Genomic DNA, 18640 nt, shown 5'->3' with positions numbered 1-18640 from the left:
CTTAATTTTCAGATTCCTCCTTGATCTGCGAGCTTCTCAAAGCCAGAAACTGTGACTTACCCGTCTTTGTTATCTCCAGTATCTAGATTAGAGCCTGAAATATGGCATTTATTGTTGAAGTGAACAGAAACAGAAACAAATTGGGACTTGAACCTGGGAGTTTATTCTAATGGTCAAATTATTTTCATTCTATATGTCATATTTATTGCCAAGTTATTTTATGGTACATGCTTTTTATGTATATACTTTCTACCAACCTTTTTGTTTTATTTAAAAATAAACAACAAATCTAGTGCTCAGAGAGTTCAAGTGGCTTGCTTGAGGTGAAACAGGATAAGTGTAAGCAGTAAAACTTAATTCTATTTCAAAAGTCTGAGCTCCTCAATCTAAATTTAGCTGATAGAAAACAGATATGGAATTTCACCCAATCCCAACATGGTGTCACCCATGGAAGCTGGAATATCTGGGGAGAAATGGTTTAGAATAAGAGGTTGTTGGGTTTTACCTAATGGGGCTTGGAATACCATTAGACAGACCTAAAGGAATTTTAGACCTTAGGTTGGCATGCAGCCACCCAAAAATAGAAAGGAAAATGAGCAAAAGGAGTGTAGGAATAATGCAGTTCTGCCTGGATACAACATTCAAAAAGTCATGATTAAAAAAAAAAAAAAAAAGATTAGAAGGCCTGGTTTCATAAACTGTCTCCCCAGCAAACCACAAACCAAATAAAACTTCAAGGGAAAAACCTTACTTCTAAAAATCTTTCATCATCTTGTTCCAGTTATCTATTGCTGCATAACAAATTACCCCAAGATTTAGCAGTGTCAAGCAACAATTTTGTTACATTCTATCTCACCAATTTGTGCGTAAGGAAGCTGAGCAGTTCTGAGCTGAGAGACTCTTTTGTTCCATGTGGGATTGATTGAGATCAGTGGGTTGTATATAACTGGTGGGTGGGATGTCATATGACTGGAACTTGCATCAGAAAGTCTAGAAGGCTGAGTTCACCTGGAACTGTTGACCAGAGCACCAACATGTGACCTTTCCAGCATGGTAGTTGCAAGATAGCTGAATTTCATACATGACAACCCAGGGATCCCAGAAAGAGTTTTTCAAAAACAGGAAGTAGAAGCTACCAGTTTCTTAAGGTCTTGTCCTGGAGACTGTCACAGCATTGTTTCTGCCATAGTCAATTGGTCAAGGAAGTCATAGAGCCCACTATAATTTAAATTGAGGGGACATAGATCCTAATCTGTGGATGGGAGAAACGTCAAAGACTTTGGGTTCATTTTTAATCCACCACACAGCCGAGTTAACCTTCAGCTGTTCATTGTGAATGATATCCTTCAATATACTTTTTTCAAAACCCCGAAGGAAGAAACCTTTTTGTTTTTTCTCTGTTCTTAGATTACTACACCTATAGCTGGATCACATTCCACCTTACATTATGGCTACTATACTGTACTATACTATACTGTACTATAACAAAATTTGTTACCTCTTTTAAAGTTCACACTAAGATATTTTTACATTTATGCCTAAATTGTTTATATGCCAGTGTGAGTGAACAGATGAGGCAGAAATTTCCTAATACTGTAGTTGCCCCCACTGTTTCCTTCTTAGCCTGTGATTGTTTAAATACTTCCTGGCTCTTTGGTCTCCCAAGAGCAATTTTAATGTGCTGCCGTTACCAGCATCTTAGCGTGCATCAGAATTTTTCTCATTATCTGGAATCTGGAATACTACTCAGCCATAAAAAAGGATGAAATTCTGCCATTTGCAGCAACATGGATGAGCTTGGAGAAATTATATTAACTGAAATAAGCCAGGCACAGAGGGAAAACATACCACATGTCCTCACTCACAAGTGGGAGCTAAGAGAGAAAGAAAGAAGAAAAGGAAGACTACAGTGGTGTGTCAGACTTGCAGAGGGAGAGAACAGATCTAGGGTTGCTGGGGGGTGGAAGGCAGGGACAGGCGGTTGGAGAGAGGTTGGGTGGCAATTGCAATTTGTGGTGGTGGGCATGCTGATAGTATTAACCTGATCATCAGATTCTGGGCACAGGTGCTAACAGTCAGCTCAGTGTTCCATGAATATGTATAATCTATAAAAATAAATTTAAAAAAATTTTTTTTCTCATCATCGTTAAGCCAAAAGTATGTTGGGGACCATATAGACCAAACTTGCCATTTCACAGGGGTAAAAACTGAGATTCAGAGAGTTTATATGAACTCATCTAAATCATACAAAGAACTTATAGGCAAGCCAGAACTAACATCCACAGCTCATTGATCCTCCTCTGCAGTTGTACTGATGGCATATGTATTTTGTGTTGGTGTTTTATCAAAAGGAATTTCATTAGGAAACTGAAAAGAAGAAACTATTTAAAAATGTCAAATTAACCAAATCCAGAATACCAAACAAAGAAACTACTGAATTTCCTGAAGGCGAGTTTTTAAAAAACATAATCAAAACTGTTAATCATCAGTCAATAACAGTCTAAGTGGCATTCATGCCTCACATTTTTTTAAAACTAACTTTTCCTTTCTCAGCCCTGTCTCTCTCCCCTTCTTCTTTTTTTTATGTCATAGTTATATACAGTTTTTATTTGTCACTTCAAAAAATCATAAAAAATAAAAAACAGAAAAAATTAAGAATATTTATGAAGTAAAAAGTTGATTGTAAATATCGACAAAATTAATAAACTTTTAGCAAGTTTAACATGCCAAGAACAAAAGAGACACAATTTACTAAAATCGGGAATAAAATAGGGACATCTCTTAAATCTTACAGAAATTAACAAGATTATAGGGAAATATGATGAACAACTTTATACCAACAACTTAGAAAACTTAGATAAAATTGACAAATTCATTTCAGAAAAAATTAGACCAGAAACTTAATAGATAGTGAGCATGGGTCACTCATGATTAGGAGTTGGTTACACACATGTACACTCACAAATATGCAAGAGAACAATTCACACATAAATAAATAACATTAGGAAAAAATTTATTCTCTCGTAAGTATAACAGAAATTTATGTGAGACTAAACTGATGAAAGGTTAGAGTAATGAAAATTCTTAATTTTGGAATTTTTTAATGTGGTTTTACTAGTTTATAAATATACTCCCACAACTTGAAGTCAGAGCTTCCAAATCCTTTTTAAGTCTATTTATGGGTCTGCTGCAATGAATAGATGAGATGCTTATATAATTAGTTTTCCCTTGACTGTATTAAATTCATTACTAAAACCTCAAAGAAAAAGTTCATTCTCTTAAGCATATGATAAATTCTGTTGATTATCCAAATGCTGGAAAAGAAAAAAACTTAATTATCTTATATAATACAATAAAAATCTCATTTAGATCAAGGAATATAATTTGAACCACCAGAACACATCTGTGTAGCTTCATGTTATGAACTGACTGCTTGTGTCCCCCAAAATTCATATCTTGAAATCCTAACCCCCAATGTGATGGTATTAGAAAGTGCAGCCTTTGGGGGTAATTAGGTCATTAGAGCAGAGCCCTCATGAATGGGATTGGTGTCCTTATAGGAAGTGTGTGGAGTGAATGAGTGTCTGTGCGCGTCTCTCCATAATACTACATCCAATTGAAGAAAGAAGTTCACTGCTCTGAAGACCTTCTAGAGGGTAATCTTCCTCGATGACAAGACAGTATCAATATTTGTGCTTACCTCTGTGGGAACACAAATTCAGCCCCTCAAGCTCCTTTTATTTTGTGGTTCTTCCTTTCACTAGAGCCCAGGGTTCAGCCAGCAGTGGTGGAAGAGAATGGAAGATTGCATCAAAGAGGTTACTTTGACTTCCACTCACATTTCATTGGCCAGAACTCATCACCTGGAAAAGGAGGCCAGGAAACACAGTCAATTGATGTGCAGGTTTGCTGAGCAGCTAGCCATCCTATGCTCATCACCTTTCAGTTTTTGTCATATCTGTGCAGCTGCATACTATGAACTGTTTGTGTCCTCCAAAATTCATATCTTGAAATTCTAACCCCCAGTTTGATGGCATTATCAGGTGGGGCCTTTGGGAGGTAATTAGGTCATAAGGGCACAGCCCTCACGAATGGGATTAGCATTCTTATGAGCAGAGACACAAGAACTTGCTCCTCTCTCTCTTTCCACTGCCAGGTGAGGATACAACAAAAAGATGGTGATCTGTAAACCAGGAAATGGGCCCTTCACCAGAACCGTTTGGTTTTTGCCACCACCTTGACCTTGGACTTCCAAGCCTCCAGAACTGTGAGAAATAATTATTTTTGTTTAAGCGACCCAGTTTATGGTACAGATACTCCTCAACTTACAATGGAGTTACATTCTTATACATCTATTGTAAAGATAAAAAATCATAAGATAAGCCATCAGAAGTCAGGGACTGCCTGTATTTTGTTACAGCAGTCTGAGCAGAATAATATCCTTCACATGGTGCCTTCAAGTATTTTGCTCTATCCAGGAATCAAAGCTATTATTTACTTGATATTTTTACTTGTATTTTATACCTGATTAAAAATTACTTAAAAAGAAAACTATGAAAACTGTAATTAATATGAGAAAAAAAGAAAACAAAAACTGTAATTGGAAAACCAAAGTGAAATATCCATGAGCAGAACTTAACCACAAAAATAAATGTACTAAAAGCAAAAATATGTTATAAACTCTAAAGCAATAACAGTGCCTGCAAGAGTCTCTCTGGCTCTTATTTTGTTAAAAAGGAGGTTTAGCAAGAGATAGAAAGAGGATATAGTGTATATTTTATCAATAACAAAAAATTGTTTTTTATTTTATAGTTATGAATTCTATTTGTTCTTGATTGTAGCATTGTACAAGATGTTCTCATTCTCTTTGCATCAGATTAATATATCATTTTCAAACACTTGGTGCAATATTGTTTTCAGTATAGTTCTTTTAAATTATAAATAGAATGACTTTTTTAAATCCAATGTTCTTTTAATAAGACTCTAACATGTATTATAATGACATATATTTGGACTTATTCCTGCCATTTATATTTTGTCTTTTATCCTGCTTTTTTTTTTATTCTGATTGAATTTCTTTTTCTAAATTTTACGTCCATTAGTGGGACTGGAAGTTATACATCCAGTTCCTGTTCTTCTTTTGTTTATATACAAATTTACATTTTTTAGCAATATCTCTAGTTAATTAATAGCAACATCTAAAAGTTATACTTTTAGCAAAATGTCTTAGCACATTTTTGGTTTTATTTACTTTTGTTTTCCCCCTTCATCCCAATTTCTAAAATGTTGATATCATCAGGAAATTTGTATCTATATTTTTAACTGTTTTTAAGTATTATACATCAGCAATATTAAGATTTAAGTGTATATTTGTGTGCTGCTCTTTCTTTTATATCACAACTTCTGTTTTCTTGTGTATTCATTTAACATTTTTCTATCATGTATTCTCACACAATTACTTCAGAGAGTTTCTGTGATTGATAACTTTTGGAAACTTTGCAGATTAGAATATTCTTTATTTTGATCTCACACTTAAATTCTAGCTTGAATAAGTATAGACTTGTAGTTTCAAAGTAATTCATCCTCAGCATTTGGAAGACATTGATCTGTTGACTTCTAACACCTGTCCAATGCTACAGCATTGCCCAGTTCCAGAAGGCAATTTCTGGACCTTGGGACACACAGCCAGGTAATATTATACACATAGTGCCTCCTGGAGTTTGCAATGAGTCAATTCCTCTGTAGATAGTATTCTTCCTTTCTGGAAAATTTTAAGAATTTCTCTGAGTCCTAAGAGTTCTGAAATTTCACAAATAATTTTCTAAGGCAGAGTTTTTTATTGTCTTAACATTGGAAAATTCTTTTAAATCTCAACATTTCTGGTTTTGGGAGTTACAGAAAAATTTCCTCAATTACATATTTGATTATTTATTCCCTTCCTTTTCTCTTTTTCTGTCTTCTTGATACTTGTATTTGATAAATAATATGCATGCTGAATTATTCCTTCGTGTTTCTTAACTTTTTTTTTTCATGGTAATCATCTCTTTGCTCTACAGTTTGGGAGAGTTCTGTAACTTTATCTTTCAAATGCATCACATAATATTGACTGTTCATTTCTTAATTTTGTTTTTAATTTGTAGGAACTGTTTTCCTCTGATTGCCATCTTCTCCTTGCAGCCTGCTCCTGTCTTGTGGATGTAGTATGCTCTTGTATGATATCCTTTTTGATGACAGTCAATTCACTAAAAAAAATAAAATAAAAAATAAATTGTGTGGTTCCTTGGATTGTTTGAATGGTCATATTGGTCAACCTTGTCAATGCCTTTGGTTTTGTCAAATATCCGGTAAACTTTCTGACTGATGCACTGAGTTGTCAAATTAAGGTGGTATTGTGAATTGAATTGTGTCCCCCAAAAAGACACATAGAAGTCCTAACCCTAGTACCAGTGAATGCGACTTTATTTTTAAAGTTTCTGCAGGTTTAATCAAGTTAAGATAAGGTCGTTAGGGTTGCCCTAATCCTATATGATCGGTGTCCTTAGGGTAGCCCGAATCCCATATGATGGGTGTCCTTAGAAGAAGGAAATTTGGATACAGACACACAGGAAGAATGCCATGTGACATCAGAGGCAGAAATTAAAGTGCTACAACTGTAAGTTAAGGAACATCAAAGACTGCACCAAAACCACCAGAAGCTAGAAAGAGACAGAAGAAACACAGCCCCATTGACACCTTTACTTCAAACTTGCAGCCTCCCAAACTGTGGGAGCATACATTTATTTTGTTTTAAGACATCTGATTTGTGGGACCCTGTTACAGCAGCCCTGGGAAACTGATGCAGGTGGATTTCCTGGGTTTCATTTGCAGCTCTGTGAGTCCTATTTCTAATTCTTCTGCCTTGAACAGAAGTGAGGCAGTACTGAAAGCATTTGCAAGTGGAAGACAAACAAAAGGACTAAAGAATGCCTCCCCATCTTCCAGAAGATGGAAGCCTTTACCTGAAGGATGTACTAATTAGGGCCCATCCACATTAGGGTAAGCCGTCTGCTATACTCAGCCTACCAAGTCAAATGTTAGTCTCATCCAAAACACCCTCACAGACGTACCCAGAATAACGTTTGACCAAATGTCTTGGCACTGCATGGCCTGGTCAGTTCACATATAAAACCATCATAAGTCCGTCCCTTGTCAACTTGGCACCCATATGCATCTCATTAAACCATACATAATCTCCAAATAAAGACAATAACGAGGTCATAATTCCATTTAACATGGTACAACTAATCTATGTACAACTGAATACACCCTAACTCCTTCCCCAGAAGAGGAAGGATATCTCCTGGATATCCTGTAACTAAAATACTTTGATGTAAAATTAACAATACTTAAATACTACAGTATAAAGTCAACACATTATGTTATATGATAAGGGAATAAGAGAGGGAAGAAAACAAAGATATTTGCTTTATATATATATTTATATATCAACACACATGTTTATGTGCACACATGTATATATACACACAGAGAGACATATTCATAACAGAACACAAGGAAATATCACAATTACAATCCTCGTTTCTGTAACTAGTTATATGGCCATAGTTGGTATTTATTACTACCTTCTTTCACTACCCATACTGAGTTCCCTTTGCCTTCAGCAAGGACCTCAGTAGGTAATGGTTCTTTACTTAGTGGGATGGCCCAAATCTTCACTGCTGAAGGGTCTGGGCTGTTAGTAATCCTGCCTGGATTAAGTTGTTGCAGTTATAGAACATAGTCACAGAACATGGTAGTACTAACAGATACCTGAAAGGATCTCCTTACTCCAGACATACTCTTCCTTACCTCCATTGTTGAGTTGTAGTCTTATTCTCTTTGGTAGTCAGGATCAATCACCTCAGTGAGCACAGTAACTCCCTTCTCTGCCTGTTGATTCAGAGGCATGGGAGGCCCAAAATAGCTGCATGGCAATCTTAACTTCCAGTTCAATGTAATTATTGTTGTCTCTCTTGATGGAAGCATTCCTCTCTTTGGAATTAAGACCTCTGGGCCTGCAGAGAATAAGGTCAAGGGGACAGGAAACAAAAATTTTTCTAGGGGGTCATTAGGGGTAAAAGTGAGTAGTTCCAGTCCCATTTCCTTGATTCTGGAACCCATGAATCACAGCACCATGTATTTGTTGCTAATTCAGAGCATGTATAGCCTTCTGGAGAACTCTGCCTCAGCCTTGCAGAGTGTTACTACCTAGCAAGGGCAGTAACTGTGTCTTTAAAAGGCCATTCCACTGCTCTATCAAGCCAGCTGCTTGAGCATGATGGGAAAGATGGCAAGACCAGTGAATTTATGAGCATGGGCCAGTTGCCACACTTCATTTGCTATGAAGTGAGTTTCTTGATCAGAAGCAATGCCATGTGGAATATCATGACAATGGATAAGGCATGCTGTAAGTCTACACATGGTAGTTTTGGCAGAAATATTGCATGCAGGAAAGGCGAAACTGTATCCAGAGTGTCTATTTCAGTAAGAACAAAACACTTCCCCTTCCATGATGGGAGCAATCCAATGTAATCAGCCTGCCACCAGGTAGCTGGCTGATCACACCAAAGAATAGTGCCTCATCAGGGGTTCATTGTTGGCCTCTGCCACTGGCAGATTGGGCACTCAGTGCTAGCTGTAGACAAGTTGGCATTGGCTAGTAGAAGTCCGTGCTGCTGAATTTATGAATAGCCTTCATTCTGCCACCATGGCCACTTTGTTCATGAGCTCATTGGGTAATGACAGGCTGGAAAAATAGGCTGACTGGTATCCACAGAACAGGTCATCCTATCTATTTGATTATTAAAATACTTCTTTGCTAAGGTCACCTTTTGGTGAGCATTCCCATGGAACACAAATATCTTGGCATTTTTTTGCCCATTCAGAGATCTATCCACATACCTCTTTCCCAAATTTCCTTGTCACCAATTTTCTAATCATGCTCATTGCAAGTCCCTAATTATCCAGTGAAACCATAGGCCACAGCCCATGAATCTGTATATAATCACGACTCTGGCTGGACATTTCTCCTTCCAAGCAAAGTGAACAACAAGGTGCACTGCTCAACATTCTGCCTTCTGAGAATATTTCCCTTTACAAAGGTCCTTCAGAGGTGTTCCAGAAAGGGGCTGCAATGCTGTAGCTGTCCACTTTTGGGTGGTGCCTGCATATTGTGCAGAGCCATCTGAAGACCAGGCCTGAGTCTTCACTTCCTCTGCCAACAGATGCTAAAGAACTCCTCATGAGGCTATAAGTGTAGGGTGGGAGAGAGAAGGTAGTGTAGTAAGAGTGGGGACTATGGGCATTTGGGTCACTTCTTCACGTACCTTACTTGTGTGATAGAGTTTGGATGTGTTGTCCCCACCAAAACTTATGTGGAAATCTGATCCCCAATGTGGCAGTGTTGGGAGCTGTTTGAGTCATGGGGGCAGATCCCTCATGAATGGATTAATGTTCTCCCTGGGGGAGGGAGGCCTGAGTGAGATCTCATTCTATTAGTTCCCACAAAAGCTGGTTGTTTAAAAGACCATAGCACCTCCCCTCTCTCTCTCTCTCTCTCTTTCTTCCTCTCACCATGTGATCTGTTTCTACCCGCTGGCTGCCTGCCGCTTTCTGCCATGAGTAGAAGCAGCCTGAGGCCCACGTCAGGTGCAGCTGTCTCATAATCTTAAGCCAAATAAACCTCTGTTCTTTATAAATTACCCAGTCTCAGGTGTTCTGTTATAGCAACACAAAACGGACTAAGACACTTGTGCCTTCAGGGCCTTCTCAGGCCAGATCTCTCAAATACCACTTCCATTGGATAATGGAGTACTGCAGTGCATGTGCAACTTTATGAATTACTGGGTCAAATAACACCCAGTCCATAATGGGAAGCTCAGGTCATTTGGTAACTTAGGTGGCACGTGGTTATGCAGTTAGTTTCTACTAAGGTTTAGTAACAAGCCAAAAGCTGTTTCTCAAAAAGAAAGTAGTTATCTTCAGAGGACAGCAGTGCTTTGCTCTAAAACCTAAGGGCCTGCCCTGTGACTCATCTATAGGGGCTTGCCAAAGGCTCCAAACACCATTCTTATCTGCCACTGCCACTTCAAGCACCATTGGATGTACTGAATCATATGGCCCAAGAGGCCTTCTCTTCTTCTGGGTCCCACACAAAACTAGAAGTTTTTCTGATCACTCAGTAAACAGGCTGGAGTTACACACCCAAATGAGGAATATCTTGCCTCCAGAATCCAAAGAGGCCCACCAGGCATTGTGGCTCGTTTTCATTTGTAGGAGGGGCCAGATGCAACAACTTATTCATTACCTGAGAAAAAATATCTTGGCATGCTCCATGCCACTGGACCCCTAGAAAATTTATTGGGGGTAAAAGGCCCCTGAGTCTTTTTACTTTTTTGTTTGTTTTGTCTTTTTGTTTTCTTTTCTTTATGGTCCTCTTTATCTTTGTTGGATTTATTTTCCACCTTCTGACACAGAAAATGTCTTACCAATAAGTCTAGGGCAGTTGTCATTTCTTGCTTACTAGATCCAATCAGCATAACATCAGTGTAATGGACCAGTGGGATATCTTATAGAAGGGAAAGGCAATCAAGATCCCTATGAACAAAATTATGACATATGCTGGAGAGTCAATAGACCCCTGAGGTAGGACCATGAAGGTATATTGCTGGCCCTGCTAGCTGAAAGCAAACTTCTTTAGATAGTCTTTATTGACAGTTATGGAGAAAAAAGCATTTTTCAGATAAATAGCTGCATGCCAGTTACCAAGGGATATGTTAATTTTCTCAAGCAATTAAACCACATCTGGTGCAGAAGTTGCAATTGGAGTCACAACCTGATTAAGCTTATGGTAATCCATTATCATTCTGCAAGATCCATCTGTCTTCTGCACAGGCCAAATAGGAGGGTTGAATAAAGAATTAGTGGGAATCACCACCCCTGTTTCTTTCAATGGGGGCACTAATCTCTTTAAGCCCTTCAGAAATGTGATATTGCTTTTGGTTTACTATTTTCCTAGGTAGAGGTAATTCCTCTTGGCCTTTGCCACCATACTAGCCCTCACTCCACAAGTCTCATTACCAATGTGGGGATCCAGTCAGCTGTTGAGTGTGTCTATTCCAATTATGCATTCTGGAACTGAGGAAACAACCACAGGATGGATTCAGAGACCCAATGGACCCGCTGAGATATAGACCTGAGCTAAAACTCCATTGATCACCTGACCTCTTAAGCTTCAGCTCTGAGCTGCAACATTAAATGCGGAAACTCTGCTTAGTGGGACCATATCAATAAATTTAGTGTGATCTAACTTTATGTTTCTATTACCATTATTCCACACGCTTAGTATTAATTCCCACATGTGTTCCCCAGACTCCTGCTTATATAAATTAAAAATCTCGAATAGTTCTTTTGGAGTGTAGCGTTCCAATTCATGGGTCACACTTTGTACCTCACTTGTAGGAGCCTGCTGGGTCACGAGTCTAGTAATAGGTCTAGAAGAAAAGAAGGGTGGTAGGAATGGGTCCTGAGGAGACTTATTAATGTTTTGCATGGCAACTGCATCAGTAGTGGCTGTTACAATTTCCTCAGGCAATATAGTTAATCCTCTCAGACAAAGGTGAGAAGGCTAAAACCACTTGGAATGAAGAGGTTGCTACTGGGGATGGGGAGACCATTCCTATTGCCAAAGTAGACTCATCCGAATTTAGAGGTTAATAGTCCCTGGTTTCATTGGGGTCTTCCTGCGCATTCCTATGCTAACTTTCAGGATCCCAGTCCTTCCCAATTAATACCCTTATTTTAAAAGTAAATAACTTATGAGGTTGGGTCTTCAACTTGCACTGTAATTCAGCAAGTTGCAGAATGAGATTCTGGGTTTGATTCTCAGCAATCTTAGCCCTGTGGCTATAGGTATTAAGAGTCTCCTTCAGGGCACACATAGAAACTTTCAGGTTATTTATGCAATGCTTGACCGGGAATTCAAATGCCTGAGCTCATTCTTTTTCCCCCTACTTTGTCCCGTGACATTAGGAGTAATCAGCCCTTCTCATTATATTCATTAGTTTGCAAAAAATGTTTTAAAGTATCTTATACAGTCACCCAGCTCTCTGCTTCTTATAAGTGGTTGGGTATTCAGTGGTGATATTTGTGTATCTTCATGGCTACATCATGCCATGGACCTTTATTGCTCTCTTTACTACTGGAAACATAATCATTAGCATATTAAAATCTAATCAGCTTAGAGAGCCAATTTTAGAAATTCCAGAACCAATTTAGAAAATACACCTTTAAAATTCTGTTCCTTTAGAACCACTCTCGGTACCAAAATTAGTTTTAGTCAGGGTTCTACAGAGAAAAAGAACCAATAAGATATATTTTTATACACACACACACACACACACACACACACGCCCACATATGTATGTGTGTGTGTGTGTATATATATATATATATATACACACAGAGAGAGAGAGAGAGACCTATTATAAAGAATTGGCTCACATGATCACATGATTATGGAGAATGACAAGTCCTAAGATCTGTACTTAACAGTCTGGAGACCCAGGAGAATCAATGGGTGGTTTCAGTATGAGTCTGAAGGCTTAAAAACCAGGACAGTCAATGGTGTGGTTTCAGTTCGAATAGCAGCAGGCTCAAGATCTAGGAAAAGCCAATGTTTTAGTTTGATTTCAAAGGAAGGAGGAAACCAGTGTGCCAGCTCAAAGCAATCAGGTAGGAGGAAACTCCCTCTTACTCTCTGGAGTGTCAGGCTTTTTGTTCTATTCAGGACTTCAATTGATCGGATGTGTTCCACCCACATTAAGGAGGGCAATCTGCTTTAATCAGTCTACTGATTCAAATGTTAATATCATCCAAAACACACTCACAAACATACCCCAAGTAATTTTTAATCAAATATGTGGGCACCTTGTAGCCTGGTCAAGCTGACACATAAAATTAACCATCACAGGCAATAAAGCAATTTGCTGCATTTAGAAGCTGGGCAGATATTTGTCTCTTTTCTTTCATTGACCATGGTCTAAACTTATCACAGGCTCTTTTTTGGAATATTTTTTTAGGCCTTTCTACATTATAATAGAAGCCATGCTTTTAAAAATAAGCAGTTCATTTTATTATAGTGTAGTTTGTGGGTGTTATATCACAGTCAAAAAGCAGCAAACAGTGCTACCTTCTGTTTAGTATATGTAGGAAGTATGGCAAGACATGGCCTTATTAGCCATTTATCCTGCTGATTACTCAGAGACATCTCCCAATCTTCATATTTTTGTTCACTTTGTGCTTACCATTTTTCTGAATTTGCTCGGAATTCAAAAGAGGTTTTCTTCAGGAAGTGGTTTTCTTGAAAGCATTTGAGCTTTGGATATTCTCTATTTTCTTGCTTCCCAATCAATCTAATACAGTCTACTTTTCATCATTCATACAATCAATCTTTTCATTATTCAGAAATTCCGCAATATGTTTTATCTATTCATGGAACTCTTTCTTATTTTTAAATGCTACTATTCATTTCTTCTCAGATTTTAAGGGATTTCGTTGATAGAAGGAAGCAAATACATGTTTTTGGCCTGTCATATCTATTCAGGCTCTGGTTTTGATGCTGAAATGTAACATACTGAGACCAAAAACAAAGCACTTCTGGTTCAAAATGATGAGTTAGCCCCATGCATTTAACTCTTTTCTCTCTCTCATAAAACTTTATTAAAATAAAAATACAGGAATTAAAAATAAATGTGTGTGTGTGTCTTTGTGTATAAAACACAAGGACAAATGAAATGTAACAGGCCACACAATGTATGAGAAATTGTCCCAAATTTCAAAAATTAGAGAGTGGTTGGATGGATAGTAAGTGACTGACTAGAGGGGAGGAAATATACAAGAGTGAATTAGTTCAGCCTACAAAACCCTCAGAGGCTTGCTCTTGCAGGCTGCAAAGAGAAGACTCAGGGTGCTCCAAGCTCACTTTCCTAGACCACAGAACAGGCAACTATTTTCTCACTCACACATTCACACCCACCACCAAGCAAGAGACCAGAAGATTGTTCTCTGGATAATTTGAACCAGAGATGCTTCAGATTCAGGAAATCCAGTTGAATAGAGGGTTGTAATGAGGAGGCAAAGGTTTAACAACATGGGATTAAAGGAATTATTACATATTGACCTGTATGTAATAGTTTCCTCATGCTGCCATAAGAAAGTACCACACATGAAAAACTGGGTTCTTAAATAACAGAAATGTATTTTCTGACAGTTCTGTAGGCTAGAAGTTCAAGACTAAAGTTTCAGCAAGGTTGATTCCTCATGAAGTCTGTGAGGTAGAATCCATTCCATGCCTCTCTCCTAGCTTCTGGTGGCTGGCTGGCAATCTGTGATGTTTCTTGGCTTCTGCTGTATCACCCTGATCTCTGCTTCGTCTTCACATGGGGTTCTCCCTGTGTGCCTGTGTCTGTGTCCACCCCCCCCTTTTTGTAAGGACACCAGTTATACAGGATTAGGGCCCCACCCTACTCCAGTATGGCCTTATCTTAACTGGCATCTTCAATGACCCTATTTTCAAATAAATTCACATTTTTAAGTACTGCAGATTCGGGTTGTAGTATATGAATTTGGGGTGAGGGGGGACAATTCAACCACCTATAACACCCCCCTTACTCATCCTCCTCTCAGAATTCCAGTAATTGGGCATATTAGTCATATACTTGTCACCCCTTTCCTTGTGAGGCTGAAAGAAGAAACTGAAAGCCTTTTGATAAAATATTTTCAAAACTGAAAATATTTTCAAAAATTTGGGGGTTCTTCAAAGATTACATTTTGCTCTGGATTACTCTACCTGTTGCCAAGTCCCACCTATGCACACAAGGATTACATTTAGCTATTTAGTTTTTAAATATGAATGTTTATCTAAGGATCACTAGGTAAATAATGTTTCCAATAGGAAAAAGACAGACTGACACAAACAGTCAAAAATAAGGGAACCTGGAGGAAAAAGAGGCGAAAGAGGCAATGCAGAAGAAAGCTTTAAAAATTATAATAGTCACAGAAAGATAAAAGAAAATACTGCAATCATAAACCTAAACTGGGATTCTATAAAAAGTAAATGTCCAGAAAACAATAAAGATTCTTAGAAATAAAAAGCAGGATAAAATTAATAGAGGAGAGTAGATTATCAAAGCAATAATATAAATATAATATAAAATAATATATGTTACATTTATTTTTCTGGAGCTCTCCCTTTCCAGTCTTCTTTCCTCTTACTTCAATCTGAATTTGTTTTTCTCTAGGTCCAATACAGTAGTCATCCTGGATGTCTCTTTGCTTTGCTGCTTTTGTGACAGTAAATATATATGTTACAAATATAATATAAAAATAATGCAAAACCACATTATATATTAAGGAACAAGACTGAGAAAAGCTCTATAATTCTTAATACAATATTAGATACTGAAAGACCAAATAGTGCACTGTGATTTATATTTATGGAGCAATGCCTTCAAAATTATCAAAGAAAATTATTTTCAACCTACTTAGCCATATTTTAATTAATCATGAGGGACGATGAAGTTATTTTCAGTCATGTAAGATATCAAGAATATATCTTCCATGCATTCTTTCTTAAGAAGCTTTTGGAGGATGTGCTTAAACCAAGCAATGGACTAAACAAAGTATAAGATGTGGGATACAGGAAAGAAAAGATTTAGCCAGAAAAGCAGCAAAGCAAAGAGAGATCCCAGGATAACCACTGTATTGGACATAGAGAAAAATAAGTTCAGATTTGAGGAGAAAAGAAGCCTGGGAAGGGAGGTTGCCAGGAAAATAAATGGAATTGATAGTTTATTGGACATATATAAGCATTTGGCAAGACTATTTACAGGTATTTACCATATCTCCTAGTAAATTAGGGAAAAAAATAGAATACAAAGCAAATTAGAAAAATATGAAATTATCAATTTTAAGAAACATTGAAAAGTTATATGAAAGGGAAAAATCACAATATACTATTTGGTTCAATGGTGAACAGTCATTTGTATGGTTATGAAAATTAAAACACTGTTTATTGATTTTAACTGCATAAAAATCCTATGGTGAGGAAAAGTGTGGAATGATTATGGAAAAGAACAAAACCTTCATTTTAAGCAGCATGTCTAAAACTGATAAATCAAAAATGGTGATATATGCATATTATTCAGAAATATGAAAGTAGTGTCAGAAGAAAAACCTGAAGGAGTTTAAAATAGGTGATTGGGGTGGGGGAGAATTGAAGACTAGGAAAGGGTGAGAGGATGTGGCAGGGATTACTGATTATAAATCATTTAGCATTATATGAGTTTTTAAACTATGTGCATGTATTGCTCTGACAAAAATAACAAATTAAAAAAAGAATACAGAGGCAAGTAAAATGATATAAAAATATGCTAAATATAATTTTAAAACATATCTATAAATGTTATTTCTTCCCTAAATGTAGCATGATGATCGATATTCTATATGGTCTTAAGAAAACAATTAAGACAATCAAGTATTTATAGCATTAGCTTCATTATCATATATTTATAGTATTAGCTCCATACTGGTTAATAGACAGAAAAGTCAATGTGACAGACACATTAATATTCACCTGATGAATTTAAGGTTAATTGCCTAATAAGTGGCAGAAAATTTGGTTGTTAAGCCTATTTCTATAAAAATGTAGAATCCAGAGTCATGAGCATGTATGACTTGGTGAAGTTACTAAATGTAGCATTCTCGTAGTATTTGAAGACTGAATTACAAAAATCTGCTTCATTTAATGGGTATGCCTAAAAATGTGGAACAATGACTATATGGATTCTAGACAAGCATTTGATACTTACAACTCTTGTGATGTCACAGTGAATTGTTAATATTTTGTTTTAGGCAAAGGTGCAGAACTGAGAATCTACAAGGGGAAGAGATTAGGAGGCATTAGAGGAGAAAGAAGGAAATCAGATAGGAAAGAAAGATTAAGAACAGATGGCCATTAGTATAAGGAAAGATCGCACCTTTGACAGTTCTATGTTACTGATACACCGAGTAGGGAAGGAACTATTACTGCATCAGTTATCAAGGAGATAGATGCTAGGTGATCTCTCAGTAGGCAACGAGCATTCAAAAGACTGTAAGTTCTGAAATAGCAACCTTCCTACAGAGGCATAGAGTTAGGTGACAAATGAATACCAGACATGGAGTTCCATTCCTAATCTGATACTGGCTTTCTGAAATAGGAAATTAAGGTGGCATATAGAAATTATTAGGTTAAAAGAATTACCTAATGACATACGTAACATTCATTTTATTTTCATTAACTGGCAAATTCTGAAATGTATCTACAGGGTTTCAGCAGTGATTACACTTAAGCTTGTTGTAGGCATTGTTGAAGCACAGTAGATTAATGTGTACAACAACTACTATAAACAACTAAAAAGCATAGGCTACTTAGAAAGTAAAGCACAGGCATACTGCTATGGTTTGAATGTTCCCCCAAACTCATGTTAGAACCTAAACACCAGTATGGTGGTGGAAGGTGGAACCTTTATGTGGTGAATGGATTGTGAGGGTGGTGCCCTAATGAATGAATCGTTCCATTCATGGAGTAACGAGTTGATGGTTTAATGGTTGTCATGGGTGTGGTTCTAATGGGTTTATAAGGAGAGCAAATGACAAGTTAGCTCTCTTGCTCATGCCATCCTTGCCATGTGACACCCTGTGTCACCATAGAGTCATCACTCAGAAGTCCTTCGTCAGATGCGTCCCTCTGGACCGTGGATTTACCGGCCTACGAAAGTAAGAAATAAATTTTGTTTCTTTATAAATTACTTAGTTTCAGGTATTGTTATAGGAAAAGAAAATGAACAAATACAGATCCTAGAGTCATAGTTTTGAAAATGACTCTACAATTACCTGCTTAGTGATGGGTGACTTGGGAAAAAGAAAGATGACCTAACTTTGTAAATGTGTAACTAAATTTTATAAAAGTAAAAAATAGAAAAAAGATACCTTACTTGCTAAACCATTAAAATCATTTAATGGAAATTAAAGAATTAAAATGCTTTAATATTTTCATTACTAGGGTAGATAAATGATGTGATATTGCTATTCTTTACAGTTAGAATATAACTATTGTGTGAACAGGTTTGGATCAAAGTGTTCTTCATATTTCGTGTGTGTGCAAAAGATAATGTGTTTGTAGTAAATAAGCCAACCATAAGGACGTGTATAAAAAAACCAAAAAAAAATAAAAATAAAAAATAGGTTAATATTCTCCCCGTCCCATTTAGTGTCACCACTTGTCAGTAATCTTAACATCTGGTGCGTCTGCCCACCTCATACAAATATTTGCACTGATATGGCACTATTTTTTTTTTCAAAAGTGAGAATATATACTCTGTAGTTTCCTAATTTAGCAATTATTGCAAACGTCTCTTTTGATCCATACTTTTAGATCACCTGAATATCTCATAATATAGATGTGTCATAATTTTATGACTGTTGCCCCATTTCTGGACATTTACAGTATTTGCAGTTGTTTAGTATTATATTAAAAAGAACCTCCTTGTACATATATCTT

Source organism: Cynocephalus volans, chromosome 1, assembly GCF_027409185.1.
Source record: "Cynocephalus volans isolate mCynVol1 chromosome 1, mCynVol1.pri, whole genome shotgun sequence".
NCBI lineage: Eukaryota > Metazoa > Chordata > Mammalia > Dermoptera > Cynocephalidae > Cynocephalus > Cynocephalus volans.
The sequence above is the reverse complement of the archived record's forward strand: the minus strand, read 5'-3'. Positions refer to the sequence as shown.